Raw genomic sequence first — 20,368 nt, 5'->3', positions numbered from 1 at the left:
TTACCAGCAGATACTGTGGTTCTGTTACGGTTTGAGTGCTGAACACTTGACGGTCCCACGGTTGGCAAGTTGGAACTGTGAGATTCACTACGTGCACCACTGGTATTTTGTGGAAAAGCACATGTAAGATTCTGCAACAGTCTCTGCTGATACTCCTGCATGCGTGCATCCCTTTCTATGGCAGGAATAATTTCTGCAAATTTACTTTTGTACCGGGGATCTAACAGTGTGGCAACCCAGTAGTCAGGATTATTTCTAATTCTCACAATTCGAGGGTCATGTTGCAGGTAGTGCAGCAAGAAGGCACTCATGTGTGTTGCGCATCCAGGAGCACCAAGTCCCTGTTGTGTTGGTGGCGAGGTAACAATCATGCTTCCTTCCTCTGTCCTCTCCCCCCAACCTCGCACAACAGAAATGTGATCAAGGTCTCCCTCATCTGATGAGTCTTCCATCAGTTCGTCCTCCACTTCTTCCTGGGCTCCTGCACCTTCCTCACTAGTTTGGCTGCTACCATGCGCCCTGGTTAAACCATCTCCCCCACCCTCACATGCCTGCCGCCTTGGTGCTGCCGACCGTCTGGACCTTGCAGATGTTAGCCCTTCCGCATACAACTCCTCCTCCTCTACTTCCTCCACCTCCTCTTGTGCCACCACCTGACTCCGAATTCTGTTTAACATGTGCTCCAGCATGTAAATCACCGGAATAGTCATGCTGATAATGGCATCGTCAGCACTAAACATCTTCGTCGCCATTTCAAAACTGTGCAGAAGGGTGCATAGGTCCCTGATCTGAGACCACTCCTCCAGCGTGATTTGCCCCACCTCTGAATCTCGTTGGCCTAGGCTATACGTCAGAATGTATTGCACCAGGGCTTGTCGGTGCTGCCACAGTCGCTGCAACATGTGCAGAGTTGAATTCCACCGGGTAGGCACATCGCATTTTAGCCGGTGAAGTGGCAGGCCCAACGACTTCTGTAGAGATGTAAGTCGCTGAGCTGCGGGATGCGAACGGCGGAAGTGAGCACACAGCGACCGTGCCCTCTGCAGAAGTCCATCTAGTCTGGGATAGTGGGCTAAAAATTGCTGGACAACCAGGTTCAACACGTGAGCCATACAAGGCACGTGTGTGACATTGCCCCGGCGAAGGGCCGCACCCAGGTTTGCAGCATTGTCGCACACGGCCTTCCCTGGTTTCAGGTCCAGTGGAGACAACCATTCATGAAATTGGTTCTCCAGAGCTGACCACAACTCCTCAGCTGTGTGACTCACATTTCCCAGACATTTCAATGTAAAAACCGCCTGATGACGTTGAGCCCTACTGCCAGCATAGTAAGGAGGTGTGCAGGATCCCTTCTGCGCAGTTAGAAAGCTTGTGGCATGACCAGACAGGCTTTGGGTGCAGGTGGAAGACCGAGAGGAGGTTGAGGAGACAGAAGCAGTGGAGGAAAAATGACATAAAGAGGATTGACGCACAACTCGTGGGGACGGCAAGACTTGGACAGCATTCCCTTGTCCTGCTGTCACCATAGTTACCCAGTGCCCAGTCAGCGACATGTAACGCCCCTGTCCATGCCTACTCGTCCAAGTGTCTGTGGTGAAATGCACCCTGTCACACACAGAGTTTCTCAAAGAAGCGGTGGTGTTGTGTGCGACATGCTGGTGGAGCGCAGGCACACCTTTCTTTGAGAAGTAGTGCCGACTGGGCATCTGGTACTGGGGCACTGCGACGGACATAAGGTCTCGAAAATCCTCTGTGTCCACCAGGCGGAAAGGCAGCATTTCTGTAGCCAAGAGCTTGCAGATGGTGAAATTCAACCTCTTAGCTTTCTCATGGCTAGGAGGAAATGGTCTTTTACTTGTCCACATCTGAGGGACCGAGGGCTGGCTATTGTGCTTAGACGGGGTTGATAAGGGTGTCCCCGGCAAACTGCCGGTCTGTGAGGAAGATGCAGACGGACATGTTAGGTTGCCTTGATCCAAAGGTGGTGCTATCGATGTCGGACAGCGCTCAAGACCAGCTGGTGTTACCACCTCCAAAGAAAATGATGACCTGCCAATCACGCTGGCTGTTGCGGGTAAAGAGGTGGCAGGTCTGCGCCCCAAAACAGGTGTGACTGCTGTCCCCCCAGTCACAGAGGATGAAGAGGCCGCGGATGCACAAGATATGGCAGACGGTGGTTGGCCCGGCCGGCTAGACCGCATTGTAGCACACTGAGCTTCCCACTGCAACTTATGCTTCATGTCCATGTGCCGGTTCATGCATGAAGTACTCAAACTATGTATTTTTTGGCCTCTACTTAGCTTTTGCTGACAAATGTTACAGATAACACGAGTTGGGTCATCTTTATCGATCTGAAAAAATGCCCAGGCTATGCAAGGCTTAGCACCCATGCGACCTGAAGAGCCACCACGACTTGTGGTGAGAGGCAGAGTTGTGTTTGAGGATGCAGTTGTTGACGTGCTTCCAGTACTACGTCTCTGTCCAGGAAGGCGCAACCTGACCTCGTCGTCACTAGCATCTTCCTCCACCTCCTCTGCTGACCTCATCTCTTGGCTGACTGTGGGTTGACAGTAAGTGGGATCTCCGACCTCATCATCATCACCCTGTGCGTTATCACACCCGTCGTCCTCAGAGCCAACCTGTTCCTGCCCTGACAAAAAACTAAAGTTGTCGCTCCAATCAGGTATTTGAGTCTTATCATCGTCTTCCTCATTGTCTCCACCAACAGGAGTTACAGTTTGGGAATGAGGGTCTACATTATGGTCAGAACCTTCTGCGTCTGGTCCTGGATCCGACTCATAAAGATTCTGGGCATCAGTGCAGATCATTTGCTCGTCTGGATTCACAGAAGCGCTGGAGTCGACCTCTGATTCCCAGGCTATAGTATGAGTAAACAGCTCTGCAGACTCAACCATCTGTTCTACCTCATACTCAGACGGGCAGCTGGAGATTTGGGAGCTGTGAGGAAGCAAGTGCGATTTGGGTGACACCTTTGAGGACTGGAGTATTTGTGATGTTGAAGTTGATGTGGAGGAGAGCCCACTTAAAGGAGCACTTGATATCCGTTGAAGCACCTGCTGTTTTTGTGCCTCATCTGGAATTTGTAGCGATTGGCGTGGCCGTAAGAAAGGGATCTTATCACATTGTCCGCTAAAAGAAGTAGACATTTTAGTTTGGCTGGAAGATGGTCTTTCTTCTGCACCTACCCCACGGACACAACCTTTTTTCCCCTTCCCAACACGCCTATTCCCCTTTCCACCAGCAGCAGGCCTTTTTCCACTCATTTTGGTGGTTAACTAATTCACAACTCTGGAGTTGTTTGCACAAAAAAACAATGGATGGTAACCGAGCAGAGCTGAGTGGCCAAACTGTGGTATTAGGCCAAAACTATTGGCTGGGTTAGATGCAGAAAAAAATTATGTTTAATTTGCAACCTGATGGAGGTCAGTATAGATGGACTAATAGACCAAGTCCCACACACCGCTAGAAGCCCAAATATTTTTTTAGAGCTAGATGCAGAAAAAAATTATTTTTAATTTGCAACCTGATGGAGGTCAGTATAGATGGACTAATAGAACAAGTCCCACACGCTGCTAGAAGCCCAAATATTTTTTCAGAGCTAAATGAAGAAAAAAATTATTTTTAATTTGCAACCTGATGGAGGTCAGTATAGATGGACTAATAGACCAAGTCCCACACACTGCTAGAAGCCCAAATATTTTTTCAGAGCTAGATGCAGAAAAAAATTATTTTTAATTTGCAACCTGATGGAGGTCAGTATAGATGGACTAATAGACCAAGTCCCACACACCGCTAGAAGCCCAAATATTTTTTCAGAGCTAGATGCAGAAAAAAATTATATTCAGTTTGCAACCTGATGGAGGTCAGTATAGATGGACTAATAGAATGATGCTATGCCCAAAAGATTTTACTTCACTAGGTGCAGTAAAAAAATTGGTATTCTATACACAGGTGGTATATCTTGCAACACAGATAGGCTACTCCACTGACTAACACACTCTGCAATAGGCCAAAAAGGATTAGCTTTGCTAGATTCAGCCAAATGCTGTGAAAAAAACTTGCACAGCACTGGCACAGACCTGCCTGGCAAAAACTGATAGGAACTGATGTAACCTAGTCCTGAAAAGGACTCCAATTACAATTAGTCTTTACTCCCACAATCTATCTATTTAAGAGCACAGACCTGCCTGATAAAAGTCGTAGGAAATGCTGTAACCTAGTCCTTAAAAGGACTGCAATCACAACTATTCCCTACTCCCAAGCTATCTGTATATTTGTGCGAAAATTGGCTTGAAATTAACAAGGTATAGCGCACACAGCAACAGCGGTGCCGTCTAACACGCAGCTGCAGCAGTGAGAAAATGGTGGCGACGGGGAAAATGGCTGGGTCTTATAGGGCAAGGACATGTGACATACACTGCCAATCACACATGCCCTTGCTTGTGTGAAAAAAAGCACTTCACTCCGTGTGTGCGCTGCTGATAGGCTGACAGATTGCACCTCCCCACTGCAAATGCGGGAAAGAGAAAAAAAAATGGAGATCTTCATTGTTCCTGCAGAGATCCATCCCCTGCCCCTCCCCCCGCCCCGCTGTACACTCAAACTGCGTATTAACATTAATTTTCATCATTACTGAGAAAAAATCCAGTTATGATTTTGGTGCACGAACAGTTATCGAACATAACCTCGAACAGCCGAATTTTTCTCAAATTGTTCGTGTTCGCCGACCGGCTCGAACACCGCCCAAAACAGCTCGAATTTGAGATTGGCGAACAGTTCGAGTAGAACAACGCTCATCTCTAATTATAACTGATAAGCGCACTCGCCTGTCAACTGACAATGCTGACAAGCTGACCCTTATCAAAATGAACAAGGGCAGGATTGGGCCAGACTTCTCATCACCACCAAATGACAGCAGAGTAACATAAAGTCAAATCCACTGTGTTATTTCGGGGGGTGTATTCACATGCACCGCTTCACACCCACACATGGGTATACGCTTCCTCGTTTCGGCTGTTTAATCTTCTTCTCCTTATCCTCAGCCTCCACCACCACTATACCACCAGGGTGCCAGCATTGCAAGTTCCTCCGTCCTAATTTTTGGCAGCTTTTGCTGGGAAAGCATAAGCAAATACCATGGGACACCCACTCCCCAATAATGGGACTTATGTTTGTAATATGCTGTACTGCATGGCTCTTGTAAGGGGCATTGCAAGTTGCTCCGTCCTAATTTTTGGCAGCTTTTGCTGGGAAAGCATAAGCAAATACTATGGGAGACCCACTCCCCAATAATGGGACTTATGTTTGTAATATGCTGTACTGCATGGCTCTTGTAAGGGGCATTGCAAGTTGCTCCGTCCTAATTTTTGGCAGCTTTTGCTTGCAAGGCATAAGCAAATACTATGGGACACCCACTCCCCAATAATGGGACTTATGTTTGTAATATGCTGTACTGCATGGCTCTTGTAAGGGGCATTGCAAGTTGCTCCGTCCTAATTTTTGGCAGCTTTTGCTGGGAAAGCATAAGCAAATACTATGGGACACCCACTCCCCAATAATGGGACTTATGTTTGTAATATGCTGTACTGCATGGCTCTTGTAAGGGGCATTGCAAGTTGCTCCGTCCTAATTTTTGGCAGCTTTTGCTTGGAAGGCATAGGCAAAGACTATGGGAGACCCACTCCCCAATAATGGGAATAATGTTTTTAATATGCTGTACTGCATGGCTCTTGTAAGGGACATTGCAAGTTCCCCCTTCCTAATTTTTGGCAGCTTTTGCTTGGAAGGCATAGGCAAAGACTATGGGAGACCCACTCCCCAATAATGGGAATAATGTTTTTAATATGCTGTACTGCATGGCTCTTGTAAGGGGCATTAAAATCGTCTTGTTAAGCTACTGTGACCTCCACGTCTCTTCCACGGGGCATTGATATTGTCTTTTTATTCCACTGTAACCTCCACCACTCTTCCAAGGGGCATTAAAACTGTCTTGTTAAACCACTCTGAAATCTACGTCTCTTCCAAGGGGCATTAAAACCATCTTGTTAAGCTACTGTGACCTCCACATCTCTTCCAAGTGGCATTAAAACTGTCTTGTTAAACCACTCTGAACTCCACGTCTCTTCTAAGGGGCATTAAAACCGTCTTGTTAAACCACTCTGAACTCCACAGCTCTCCCAAGGGGCATTGACATGTTGTTTTTAATTACCTCTAACCTCCACGACTCTTGCAACGGGCATTGCATTTCTTCCTAATTTTTGTCAGCTTTTGCTTTTCAATGCATAGGCGAACACTAAGGGAGACCCACTCCCCAATAATGGGTAGAAGGTTTTTAATATGCTGTAATCCATGTCTGTTTCAAGGGGCATTGCAGTGCCTAATAATTTTTGGAAAGCCTTCCATTCCCTGCTTAGGCCAACAGTGTACAGGAGACCCAGTTGCTATAAATGGAAAAAACGGTTTAGTCAAGGCCCTCTGACCTCCATGTCACTTCCAAGGGGCATTGGAGTGCGTCGAAATTTTTGGTAGGCATTGCATTCACTGTATGCCTTATAACTGTGTAGCTGAACCGCTCCTTTTGGTACAGAAACATATCCTACAAGACATGTGTGGTTGGCTGGCCTGATATTGATGTGAATGGTCCCTGTTCCTCCTGCTCTTTCTCCTTTGCCACCACCTCATCCATCATTCATCACCTGAAGCTTTTGTTTTAACGGGAGTCATAGAACTGGGATAGTAGCAGGAAAACATCCAGCAATCCTCGAAGGAGGTAGAATATGCGCCAAAACGCTGACCACCTCAGGCCTAGCTGCTACTACATACATGCGCTTGCATTCCAAGGAACAGAAAGCTAAGGAGGTGGATGGCCTCATGATCATGAATAATTTACTCGTTGTGTAGGAGGCCGACTACTGCTGCTGTCTACCTTCTGAACTTTGTGTTGAAGCCTGATTGACCCAGGACCCGCAATCCTCTATGTCTGGAGGACGTGTTGCATCCCAGTGTTCAACTGTGTCCCGGCTTCCACAATATTAACCCAGTGTGAAGGTGTCAGTGAGATGGACCATTCCTGGCCACATTCACTTGTCCACGTGTCTGTGGTTAGGCTGTCCTTCCCACTAAATGCACTGGGGAGGGCACAGGTAATGTTTTGGTATGCGCGCTTGTGTATAAGGCGCACCGGGACAAATAGGGGCGGCTGGGGACTGAGTATGGACACCCGGCCGCCCCCTGGCGGCTGGGGACCAAGCGTGGACACCCGGCCGCCGGGCGGCTGGGGACTGAGTATGAATACCAGGCTACGGATGCAGCCATGATGTGGTGGCCAGATTCCACCTCTACATGCCTAAAAGGCCCAATTTCAAGTGCAAGCAAGCTAGCAGTATGGTATTGCAGCCTGGGGTTGGGTGGGTGGCAGGCTGCATACTTGCGCTTGTATTGCCAGTTTTGGGGGAGGTACAATTGAACACTGCCATGGGACAAGGACTTGCACGGGGATAGTTGCAAGTCTGCATCTTCTGATGCGGCAAGGGTCACTTCTGATGGGCACACTTTTAGGCAGTGACCTGGGTGTCAGAGATGCTTCCAGGGGTCTTCCCCATGCTGTTCCCATGTCTTTTTAGCACTGTATGCATGTGTCACACAGCACATGGCCAGATAAGGTTGTAAAATGTTAAAATCACATTTCCCGGTGAATGCATTTGTCACGGTTGAAAGCAATACAAATGTGCAAAAACGCATAAAAAATGCTACTTGTGAACATAGCCCAAGGTGTGGAGGAGTATTTTTGTTTTTGGTTATTTATTTTACCTTAAACACAAGTCTTTACCCTGGAAAGAATGTTCCTTAACCCCTTTCCGACCTGGTCAGTAATAGTATGCACCAGGTCGGGAAGGCCGGTTCAGCGGGGACTCCGGCAGTGAGCCCGCACTGAAGCGAGCACATGTCAGCTGATTATTGGAATCGCAATCCACCCGCGGCTGTTAACATGTTAAATCTCTGACAGTGGCATTTAACTCGCGCTTCCGGGAGTCCTAAGCCCCGCCCATCAGTGACCCCGTCACGTGATCGCGGGTCACCAATGGGTGGGCATGACAACTCAGGGTCTGCAGCAGACGCCTGTGGTTGTCATGTCTCAATTGCTATGAGCGCCACCTAGTGGTCAACGCTCATAGCAAGTCAGCATTTCTCCTGCATACAAGCGATCTGCTCATCGCTTGTATGCAGTAGAAGCAATCAGACAACTGCTGCTTTTAGTCTCCTCTGGAGACTATAGAAGCAAGCAGAAAGTGTAAAAAAAAAGTTTTTAAAAAAATAAAAAAAATAAAAAATATATAAAAGTTTAAGTCACCCCCCTTTCGCCCCATTCAAAATAAAATATATATATATATAAAAAAAAAAACACATACACATATTTGGTATCGCCACGTTCAGAATCGCCCGATCTATCAATATAAAAGAAGAATTAATACAATCAGTAAACGGCGTAACGAGAAAAAAATTTTAAACGCCAGAATTACGTTTTTTTGGTCGCTACAACTTTGCAATAAAATGCAATAACGGGTGATCAAAACATCGGATCTACCCCAAAATGGAATCAATAAAAACGTCAGCCCGGCACGCAAAAAATAAGCCCTCACCTGGCCCCAGATCCCGAAAAATGGAGAAGCTAAGGGTCTCGGAAAATGGCGTCATTTTTTTTGGTTTGTTTAGCAAGCTTTGGATTTTTTTTTCACCACTTAAATAAAAAAGAACCTATACATGTTTGGTGTCTATGAACTCGTAACGACCTGGAAAATAATGATGGCAGGTCAGTTTTAGCAATCTGTGAACGTGGTAAAAAAAGGACCCAAAAAACAACTGTGGAATTGCATTTTTTTTGCAGTTTCACTGCACTTGGAATTTTTTTCCCATTTTCCAGCACACGATATGGTAAAACCAGTGATGGTGTTTAAAAGTCCAACTCGTCCCGCAAAAAATAAGCCCTCACATGGCCATATTGAACGAAAATTAAAAAAGTTCTGGCTCTGGGAAGAAGGGGAGCAAAAAAGGAAAACACAAAAACAGAAAGACCCATGGTCGTTAAGGGGTTAACATATTTCACAGGAAAGCACTTTCACTTTCGTTTTTGAACGTTTTATTGTGAACTCGTAAAAGTGGCTTAATACCTCTGACCACGTTGTTGACAGCAGTGACCTGGGGGTCAGAAATGCTTCCAGGGGCGATCCCCATGCTGTCCCCATGTCATTTCAGCACTGTCACTATCGTTTTGGGCACTTTTTAGGCTTTCTACAGACTGCCGGGGGAGCCGCCGCAAAAATGTTCGGGTCTCCCATAGACTAACATTGGGCTCGTTGCTCGGGTCGAGCACCCGAGTATCACAGTGAGCTCGGCCCGAGCTTCGAGCACCCGAGCATTTTAGTGCTCGCTCAACACTAGTTTCGAGCTTGCGTATTTTGGCCAAAATATCGACCAATACCTCATTTATTTTATACATAATTTTTCATCTTTTTATTGCACATTGTTCTATTTTTATGCTGGATGCAGCTAGGCCCTTTACTGTTGGTTGGGTGAATTGGGGCGTTTGTCCTGGTGGGGTGCACTTATATGGTGCTGGGCAGCCTTCCTGATCTAATAGTATGGGGGCATCCATAGGCTAAAAGTCAGACACTGTGCATCAGATGTATCTTTGTGACTGTCATCCTATGCAAGTGACGCGCCCCTGGGCCTGAGTCGCGCAGCGTTGCGCAAGCGGGAGCCTAATCAGATAGGGGTAGTAGTCTCGTGGCGGTGACCCGGTCCGTGCCCAGGGAGTCAGACTAAGTGGCAGTCTATTAGCAGTAGATGGTGGATGACTACGCCACCCATTGAATGCAGCTATGGAGCTGCCGCTGCAGGGCAGACCGCTGAGGCCGGTGGAAGGATGGTGCAGCGTGGATGGTATAACCCCCAACGGGAGGGGTATGGCGTCAGGGCAGCCGACGTGGATGATGGGGATAGCAGGGACCACTCAGAGACGATGCGGTGTAGTTCAGGGTCTTTACTGGTGACAAAGATAGACCCTCCTGGAGTACTTGCTAGCAATCGGGGCCTGGTCAGTCCTTGAGCAGATGGGATCTCCCCTGGCCAGGCGGAGTTGTGGGCCTTCCCAACTAACTGTACTCTTCTGGCTACCTTGCTAGAGGCAGGTAAAAGTAGCCCACGTCCCTGAGTGTACCGTGTGGTGCTCACCCGTATGGCCGGTGACTCGGGGCCTTCTAATGGCTTCCGCTCCACGATGGCGGTGCTGGTCCCACGCGTGTGACTGTGCCTTCGGGTTTCTGGGCCAGAGGACCTGCAATCCCCTGCCGATCGGTTTCTGCTGCTGGGTAGAGATTAGTCCCCACAGCCTCGGACTCCGGGTCCGGTGATACTTCTCAGTCAGGGCGAGCTCTGCAGCTGCCAGCCCCTGACTCCTTGTAACACTGCTCCCACAGAGCTCCTGATGTTCTGTTCCTATATTTGCTTCTTTTCTCTGTCTCTACTTCTTCTCTACTCACTAACCCTGCCTCAGCCCTAGGTTTATATAGGGGAAGTTCTTCCCCTCCCAGGACTGGGCAGGAGGTGTGGCATGCATAGGATCCCTGACCAAGAGACCTCCCACCTGCTCTCAGACGTAATATCTCTATCACTGTGGCAACCAGACCCCTGGGGTGTCACATTCCCCCCTAGTGAAATTTAGTACTCCGGGACTAAACATATTTTTGGAAAAACATAACAAGGTATAACAATAACAATACAATAAAGAAACACATAAAGCTGGTCACGGCATGTCCGTAACCGGGTGCAGTCTTTGAAGAAAGCAAGGTGTCCATTTCACCAAAACAGGGAGACGTAACCAGGTAGGGGTCTGTCCTGCCCCGAGTCCTTAACAGTCTTTAGTCCGTCCTGGGTTACGCTCCAACTATGTACACAGGATTCCCGGTAAATCCACCAAAGACTCCTATAAACAACTAGAAACACATAATTATACACAAGCAACAAGAAAAACAGGTAACCACAAATAAAACAATTTATACATTTCAAATCCTCCAACGTGCGGGTAACTGGCCTCTAGTGGCCCTAGTGGACCTACGGAGCTGACTGTCTAGCCCTGAACTACAGGGTGTAGGAGCTGTCAAGGGTAAACTGGGCAGCTGTCTACCGGCTCTTTGGCTCACTAGGGGTACGGCAGGCTCACTATAAGCAGAGGGTTGATCCTCCTGTTCTGCTTGTGTGGAGTCTTCTGCCTCCTGGACCGGCCGCTCTTCCAGCTCTACCTGTCGCTCCGTAGGTGCTTGGGATGCTGGTTGGAGGAAGGTGAGTACGGGTACCACAACTGCGCCATTGACTTGAGTCCAAGACCGAGGGAAGTCTCCGAGCACAGTACTAACCATGTCTTCCCTTTCCTCTACGGGTCGAGGGTCTTCTTGTTCCTCTTCAGGGTTCCGTAGCTGTTCGGGACACTTCTTCAGGTGATCCCGGGATACAATGGTTGTGGTTTCCCCTCCGTCTTTACTGATGGTACAGACCTTTGGGTTGTCGTGGCTTGAGGGCAGTACGGTGTACGGGTCCTTCTCCCACTGGTCGTCCAACTTGTGGAGCCGTCTTTTTCTCTTCAAGACCTGCTCTCCGGGTACCAGGGGAACAGCAGGAGCATACTGGTTGTAAGTTTTCTCTTGTCTTTCCCTAGCCTGACAGAGACTTCGCTCCACGCTCTCCTGTACTCTCCGGTACTGCTGTTGCCTCTCTGTGTCCCAGTCTGCTTCTGGTGAAGTGTCCTCGGGTGTCAGGACTCCCATTTCCAGGTCAACAGGTAACTTACCAGGTCTCGCCCTCATTAGGTAAGCCGGGGTACAGTTGGTGGAACCTACCGGGATGTGGTTGTATAGGTCCACCAGATCGGGCAGCTTCTCAGGCCACAGACCGCGTTCTTCCAGGGGCAACGTTTTCAGAAGATCCATTACCACCTGGTTCATTTTCTCACAAAGTCCATTAGTTTGCGGATGATAGGGTGTCGTCCTTATCTTCCGGCAGCCATACAGAGTGCAGAATTCTTGGAAGACCTCCGCTTCAAAGGCAGGTCCCTGGTCTGTCAACACTTGGTCCGGGTACCCGTGTGGACGGCAGAAATGCTGCTGGAAGGCTCTAGCTGCTGTTCGAGCTGTTAAGTCCTTGACGGGGACGACAACCAAGAACCGGGAGTAGTGATCCACGATGGTTAGTGAGTAGACGTAGCCACTTCTGGTTGGGGTCAGTTTTACATGATCCAAGGCTACCAGTTCCAACGGCTGCCGGGTGACGATGGACTGCAGGGGAGTCTTCTGGCTGGCACGGTCCTTCCTTCTTAGGTTGCACGGGCCACAGTCTCTGCACCACCTCTCGATGGTTCCCCTCATGCCTACCCAGTGGAACCGCTCGCGCAGCAGGAACTCCAGCTTCTTCCATCCGAAGTGTCCAGCCCCGTCGTGGTATGCCTCCATCACCATGGCTGCGTCTCTTCGTGGCACCACTACTTGCCAGATTAGTTCATGCGTCCGGGAGTTAACCATTCTGCGGCACAACTTCCCCTTGTAAAGGAACAGTCTACTCTTTTCTGCCCACAGTTGCTTGGCTTCCTCCGGAGCGTCTGGGTCAAGGCGAGCCTCTGGCCGAGTCAGCATCTCCTTCACCAGCCGGACGGCAGGGTCACTGTCCTGCGTTTCCGCCCAGTTGTAGTGAGGTAAGGGGTTAAGCGTAGCGCCTTGCTTACTCCTTACCCGATGGGAATACTGGATAGTCCCATGACGGTGAAACGCGGGGAGTTCGACTTCTTCCAGTCCCTCTGGATCTTCTCCTACGTCCGGTAGGTTTGGCATCCTGGACAGGGCGTCCGCGTTGGTATTGGAGCGTCCTGCCCGGTATTTGATGGTGAACTCGTAGTTGGACAGGCGGGCCATCCATCTCTGCTCTAGGGCACCGAGTTTTGCCGTGTCCAGGTGTGTCAACGGGTTGTTATCCGTGTACACGACGAACCGGGAAGAAGCGAGGTAGTGCTTAAAGCGTTCGGTGACTGCCCACACCACTGCCAGGAACTCTAGCTTAAATGAGCTGTAATTCTCAGGGTTTCTTTCGGTGGGTCGCAGTTTTCGGCTGGCGTAAGCGATTACTCGCTCTTTCCCCTGCTGGATCTGGGACAGCACGGCTCCTAGCCCGATGTTACTTGCGTCGGTGTAGAGGATAAAGGGCTGGCTGTAATCCGGGTACGCCAGGATTTCATCCCCCGTGAGGGCCATCTTCAGCTGGCGGAAGGACTCTTCTTCCAACTTCTCCCATCTGAAGGGCGACTTCTGGTTCTTGGCCTTCCGGGACTGGCCTATCAGGAGGTCTTGCATAGGCGCTGCCTTTTTGGTGAAACCGGGGATGAACCTGCGGTAGTAGCCTACCAACCCGAGGAACTGCCGCACTTCCTTTACACTGGAGGGACTTGGCCATTCCTTAATTGTGGTGATCTTATCAGGGTCGGGAGCCACTCCGTCAGCGCTCACCACGTTTCCCAGGTACTGCACCTTTGGTTTCAGGAGGTGACACTTGGAGGGTTTCACCTTTAGGCCGTAGCTTGCCAGAGCTTCGAACACTTCCGCCAGGTGTTTCAGGTGGTCCTCATAAGTCTTAGAATATACGATGACATCGTCCAGGTACAACAGGACCGTCTCGAAGTTTCTGTGGCCCAGACAGCACTCCATTAATCGTTGGAAGGTTCCTGGTGCGTTGCAGAGTCCGAACGGCATACAGGTAAACTCGCTAAGTCCCATCGGGGTGGTGAATGCGGTCTTCTCCCGGTCCGCCTCTGCTACAGGAACCTGCCAGTACCCACTAGTGAGATCCAAGGTAGAGAAGAAGTTACCAGATCTTAAAGCAGCCAAAGACTCCTCTATCCTTGGTAAGGGGTATGCATCCTTGTGTGTGATACGGTTGATTTTCCGGTAATCTACACACATCCTCATGGTGTTGTCTTTCTTTTTGACTAAGACTAGTGGAGCTGCCCAGGGGCTACAGCTATCCCTGATCACCCCAGCCTCCTTCATGTCTCTAAGCATCCCCTTGGCGTGTTGGTAGTGTGCAGGGGGTACGGGTCGATACCTCTCTTTTATGGGAGGATGGTCTCCCGTGGGGATGTGGTGTTCTACCCCCTTGACTCGCCCGAAGTCTAACGGGTGTTTACTAAACACTCTCTCGTACTCTTGAACCACCCGATAGACTCCCTGTTTCTGGTGTGAGGGAGTGGAGTCAGTACCCAAATGTAGTTGCTGACACCAGTCCTCCATTGTTTTCTTAGAGCCGTTACCTTCCTCCGGGTGAGATGGAGGCAAGGGTTCCACAGATTGTATAGCATTTTGGTTGATGGTATATAATTTGGCTAGCGTGGCATACCGGGGCAGGTACACTTCCCTCTTCCCGATATTGATTATGCGAACGGGCACCCTCCCATGGCGTACATTAACCACCCCCCGTGCTGTCAAGATGGTGGGCCTACTGTCTGAGTAAACTGGCTCTACCATTGCCTGGTAATCTCTACCTCTCAGACCAATAGCTGCCCGGCACCAAATCATCATTTCACTTTTTGGGGGCATGGCAATAGGGAAAGGGTCACACATTCTCACGCTACCAATCTCACCGCCGGAGAGTTCCACCTGTTGCCGTCGCATCAGTGCCCGGATCTCTTTTTGGAGCACTCGCTGCTCGCCGGAGCTGGCGTTCTTGGCAACCTGCTGTAAAAGGAAAATCACCTCTACAAGACAATTTTCAATTACATTAGTTCCTAGAGTTATCTTTGGGTGACTCTCGTGTTTGTCAATGTCTACAATGATCAGTCCCTGTGCTGCCAGTTCAACTCTACCAATTTTAATGGTCACCTCTTTAAATCCGATCTGTGGCACGGGCTGACCATTGCTGGCGATGATACTCAAATCGTCGTCAGGGTAGCGGGTAATATCCGAGTCATTCCAGTACTGCTTGAAGAGCACGTACGGGATGGTGGTGACCTGTGATCCGGTGTCCAGTAGGGCACTCATAGGAATGCCATCCAGTACCACAGGCAAGACTGGACGTCCGCCCACATATTTGTCGCGCCAGTTCGATGGGCCTGATGATCTTTTTCCTAGGGGTTGGCCCTCTACCCTAGGTTGTGCCCGTTTAAAGGACAGTACCTTGCCATATGTCCGGGTTGATTGCAGCGGCGGCAGATGGGTTGTCCGTCCTCGTTGTATCGGTCGCTGGGTCTTCCTCTGGCCGGTGGGGTCCTCCTTGGTCGACGCCACGGGATGTCCTCCGGTCCGGATGCCAGCTGGATCTTCCCTGGAGTGGAAACCTGTAAGGACTGCACAGTTCGGGTTAGCGCAGCAACGCTTTTAGCTAGCTCTTGGACCTGATGGTGCAGGTCTGGAGCCGAGTCATTGTTCAAAGCCTGCGCATCAGCTCCCACAGGCCCTGCCGACAAGGGCGCCGCCTCCTGGTGGTAAGTGGTAGTGGGGCGTCTGTGGGTCACAACGCCACCTGGTGCCGGTTCTCGGAGCACCCGGATGGCTCTGTCCTTGAACTGTGCAAATCCCAGATGAGGGTCCTGTAAGGCCATTGCCCGCAACTGGGTTCGGTGGGCATTGCAATATAAACCCTCTATAAATTGTTCAGTTAACAGCCTGTCCTCGTCTCCCACGCCGTCAGGGTCGGTCTGCTTAATGGCCCTCAGGGCCTCTTGTAGGTTCAGGGCATAGTCCCTTATACTCTCATGTGCCCGCTGTTTGCACCCGTAGAATCTAAGCTTGATCTCGGCTGAGGTGCGGGTATCAAAGGTGTCCCTCAGCCGGGTTAGTATCCCTGCGACAGTCCTCCCCCCAGGTGGCCAGGACTTTACCTCCCTTTGGGCTGCCCCGGTTAATTGGGCCACCAGGATGCTCACTTTTTGCTCTTCTGTGAGGGGGTACACCTGGAAGAGGCTATCCAGTTTTTCTCTAAAGTCCTGCAGGGTATCTGACTCCCCTGAGTACTGGGGTAGCCAGGCTGCCCCCGGGATATAGGGCATGGTGAAAGGCATGACCGCCACAGCGGTGGCGCTGGCGGGGGTTGGAGCGGTGAAGCTCTCCTCCGTATCCGACATCCTTCTCCCCCCTAGTGGACCGTGGCCTACCTTGCGATGATCCTCTTCCGTAGGCCGCGGCTCCGCAGTGGATCGTCAGGGTTGAGGACCTTCCGTCGCGCTCCTGTGACGTCGGCGTCTGCTGGGCTCCTTCCAGGACCTTACGCAACGTCCGGACGTGAGGCGGGGCTTCAGTTCTCGCGCGCTTTCGGAGTCCACGCCCCTCTTCTTCCCGCGCGGCATCTTCAAGATGGCGGCCAACGGCGGGAAAACTCCACGGATGACGGGAAGAAGGCTGAAGATGGCGCCGGATGGCGGGAAAACCTCACGGATGGCGGGAAGAAGGCTGAAGATGGCGCCGGATGGCGGGAATCTTCACGGATGGCGGGAAGAAGGCTGAAGATGGCGCCGGATGGCGGGAAAACCTCACGGATGGCGGGAAGAAGGCTGAAGATGGCGCCGGATGGCGGGAATCTTCACGGATGGCGGGAAGAAGGCTGAAGATGGCGCCGGATGGCGGGAAAACTTCATGGATGGTAAGTTTTAAAAGTCTCTTTTTCAGGCACGCAGTACCCGGTGGTTGCGGGCACGAAATCCTGCCGACTACGCCAAAAGTTGACGCGCCCCTGGGCCTGAGTCGCGCAGCGTTGCGCACACGGGAGCCTACCCGGAGCCGGATCAGATGGGGGTAGTAGTCTCGTGGCGGTGACCCGGTCCGTGCCCAGGGAGTCAGACTAAGTGGCAGTCTATTAGCAGTAGATGGTGGATGACTACGCCACCCGTTGAATGCAGCTATGGAGCTGCTGCTGCAGGGCAGACCGCTGAGGCCGGTGGAAGGATGGTGCAGCGTGGATGGTATAACCCCCAACGGGAGGGGTATGGCCTCAGGGCAGCCGACGTGGATGATGGGGATAGCAGGGACCACTCAGAGACGATGCGGTGTAGTTCAGGGTCTTTACTGGTGACAAAGATAGACCCTCCCGGAGTACTTGCTAGCAATCGGGGCCTGGTCAGTCCTTGAGCAGATGGGATCTCCCCTGGCCAGGCGGAGTTGTGGGCCTTCCCAACTAACTGTACTCTTCTGGCTACCTTGCTAGAGGCAGGTAAAAGTAGCCCACGTCCCTGAGTGTACCGTGTTGGTGCTCACCCGTATGGCCGGTGACTCGGGGCCTTCTAATGGCTTCCGCTCCACGATGGCGGTGCTGGTCCCACGCGTGTGACCGTGCCTTCGGGTTTCTGGGCCAGAGGACCTGCAATCCCCTGCCGGTCGGTTTCTGCTGCTGGGTAGAGATTAGTCCCCACAGCCTCGGACTCCGGGTCCAGTGATACTTCTCAGTCAGGGCGAGCTCTGCAGCTGCCAGCCCCTGACTCCTTGTAACACTGCTCCCACAGAGCTCCTGATGTTCTGTTCCTATATTTGCTTCTTTTCTCTGTCTCTACTTCTTCTCTACTCACTAACCCTGCCTCAGCCCTAGGTTTATATAGGGGAAGTTCTTCCCCTCCCAGGACTGGGCAGGAGGTGTGGCATGCATAGGATCCCTGACCAAGAGACCTCCCACCTGCTCTCAGACGTAATATCTCTATCACTGTGGCAACCAGACCCCTGGGGTGTCACACAAGCCTCATCGGTGTGCAGTTTTAATACTACACATCCACCACCTCCATGAATTGTTAGGTTTGTGATTGGTTGCTACATCAGTATTTTGCACCTGTGCTGCCCCCGCCTTTATCATGGGGGGTCTTCTGCATCCTGCTAGTGCATTGGTGATCTGACCTGGTATTGGTAAGACTGTTTCTTTTTTCATCCTAATGTTTTTTTTCTTCTTATGAAAGGTGTCATGTTTTTTATAGGTTGAGATGCAGTACAAGAAAACTAAGGTAAAGTTTTTACAAACTGACTCAAATTTAATTTAGGTACTTCTACCTGGGTATATAAACAGAAAGATGGCATTGCAGAGAAATGAAAGGTGGAACCGTAACTTATAATGGATGAAACAATTTTGTAGCCAACAATAGGATACATATTACCCCTCTTACTCTAGTGCCACCTATTGGAGGCAACAAACATTTAAGTCAATAGAGCTTTGCCACAGACATTAGGATATTTAGTCAAACCAGAGTCTTCTTTAAAAGGAGAAGTGTATCCACCTGTAGGCAGCTGTTTCACAGTTCTTGCCTCCTCATCAATGTAGATTAGGGCATTTGTTGGCTGGGTGAAAAAAAAACTATTTTACAGGGATTTAGATTCTCCTTATGGAAAGCACCAAGGTGTTGAAGGATGATTTAAAGGTCAGGCAATGCGACTTGGGAAAAAGATATGCAAATTAGCTCTATCCAGAAGGAAAAAATCTGGCTGATACCTTTTAATGGCTAACTGAAAAGATGGTAACAAATTATTATGCCTGATAAAGAGACCTGAGTAGTTTCAAAAGCTTGCAGTTTGTTACCATCTTTTCAGTTAGCCATTAAAAGGTATCAGCTACTGAGGACTCTCAAATCTAAATATTTTTCTATCTATTGGCTAACACGGCACAAATATATATATATTTTTCCTGGTCACTACTAAAGATTTTAGACCGCTGTACAGTTATACATTGAACCACCTGAAATACCCAGCTATGCTACACTGCTGGGCTCTTCTACTTGTCTCAACTCTGCTGCTTGGCTCTACACTGTTCCTACTGTTCGGCTTAACTTTGTGCCTCCTGAGATACCCTGCTCTGCTACATCATTTTGCTCTGCTATACCACAGTTCCACCTAGGGCTCCATGACATACTCTGATCTGTCTCACCACTAAGCTTATCCTTCTGTGCCCTTTTCTTTGAGTCTCCGCTTTCTAGTGAACAATAATTGCTACTCAGTTTTTATATTATCAGCTTTTCTAACTGGGCATCGCTGCATCGGCGTCTTCTGCATTTATATCACTCATCTGGAATGAGCCCTTCAAGAACATACCTCCCAAGTTGCGATATAACAGGAGAGAGCCGATTCACTATCCTTGTCCTTCGTCATAAAATGTTCACTTTTCCACTGTATTTTTCGAAATAGTGGCAAAGTAGCAGAACTTAACTTGTCAAAGCCTTGCTTCTATATTATTACTGTATGTTCAGAGACTCCAGTTCAAAACCATAACCACGGCATACAAAGCCATCCACAACCTGTCTCCTCCATACTTCTGTGACCTAGTCTCCTGGGACTTATCTGCACGCAACCTCCAATCCTCACAAGATCTCCTTCTCTACTCCCCTCTCATCTCCTCTTCCCACAATCGCATACAAGATTTCTCCCGTGCATCCCCCCTACTTTGGAACTCTCTACTCCAACACATCAGACTCTCATCGACTGTGGAAACCTTCAAAAGGAACCTGAAGACCCACCTCTTCCGACAAGCCTACAACCTGCAGTAACCACCGCTCCACCATACTGCTCCATGACCAGCTCTACCCTCACCTACTGTATCCTCACCCATCCCTTGTAGACTGTGAGCCCTCGCGGGCAGGGTCCTCGCTCCTCCTGTACCTGTCGGTGTCTTGTATTGTTCATGATTATTTTGCTTGTTTTATATTATCTATACTCCTTTTCACATGTAAAGCGCCATGGAATAAATGGCGCCATAATAATAAATAATAATTATAATGTTCCTAATGTAAGATGATCTAGAAGATTTACTTGTATCTTCATATAAACCCGCAGCTAAGACCTTGGGACATCACATTGAGTTGTATTTTTATAAATTGTACATGATAGGTGAGGGGTGATTTCATTTTTTATTGCATTGACTTTCACCTTACGCCTTGATTACATCTTTTTCTGTATTCACATTGTATTTCAAAGGCAGGTATAGGATGTCTCCTAAGGACACTCAACATTTACTGCGGGCATGCATCCAAAAGCCAAAATGCATAAAAATGTCTTTAATGTCTACCAGCTGTGGATATAACTTTACGTGAGAAGATGAACCAGCGTGGGAAGGAGGTTGGGTGGTGGAGATCTCATAAGTACTCAAAGTGGTGGAGACTCTGAAGAACTTACCCAATTCTCCCCTTTCGTATAATCCAGCCCAGAAGGTGATTAATTTAAGACAATATATCATGGCCCATATTATTGTTGTTTTCTGGGCAAAGTTAAAGCCTAAAGGCTTTTTGCAGATTTTTCCATAGCACCTTGATGTCCAGCTTCAGCCTGGCTGATTAACGCTACAACCCATAATAGTT

Source organism: Phyllobates terribilis, unplaced genomic scaffold, assembly GCF_046119375.1.
Source record: "Phyllobates terribilis strain yellow unplaced genomic scaffold, ASM4611937v1 Scaffold_9__5_contigs__length_417890890, whole genome shotgun sequence".
Classification (NCBI taxonomy): domain Eukaryota; kingdom Metazoa; phylum Chordata; class Amphibia; order Anura; family Dendrobatidae; genus Phyllobates; species Phyllobates terribilis.
Note: the sequence above shows the minus strand (reverse complement) of the source record.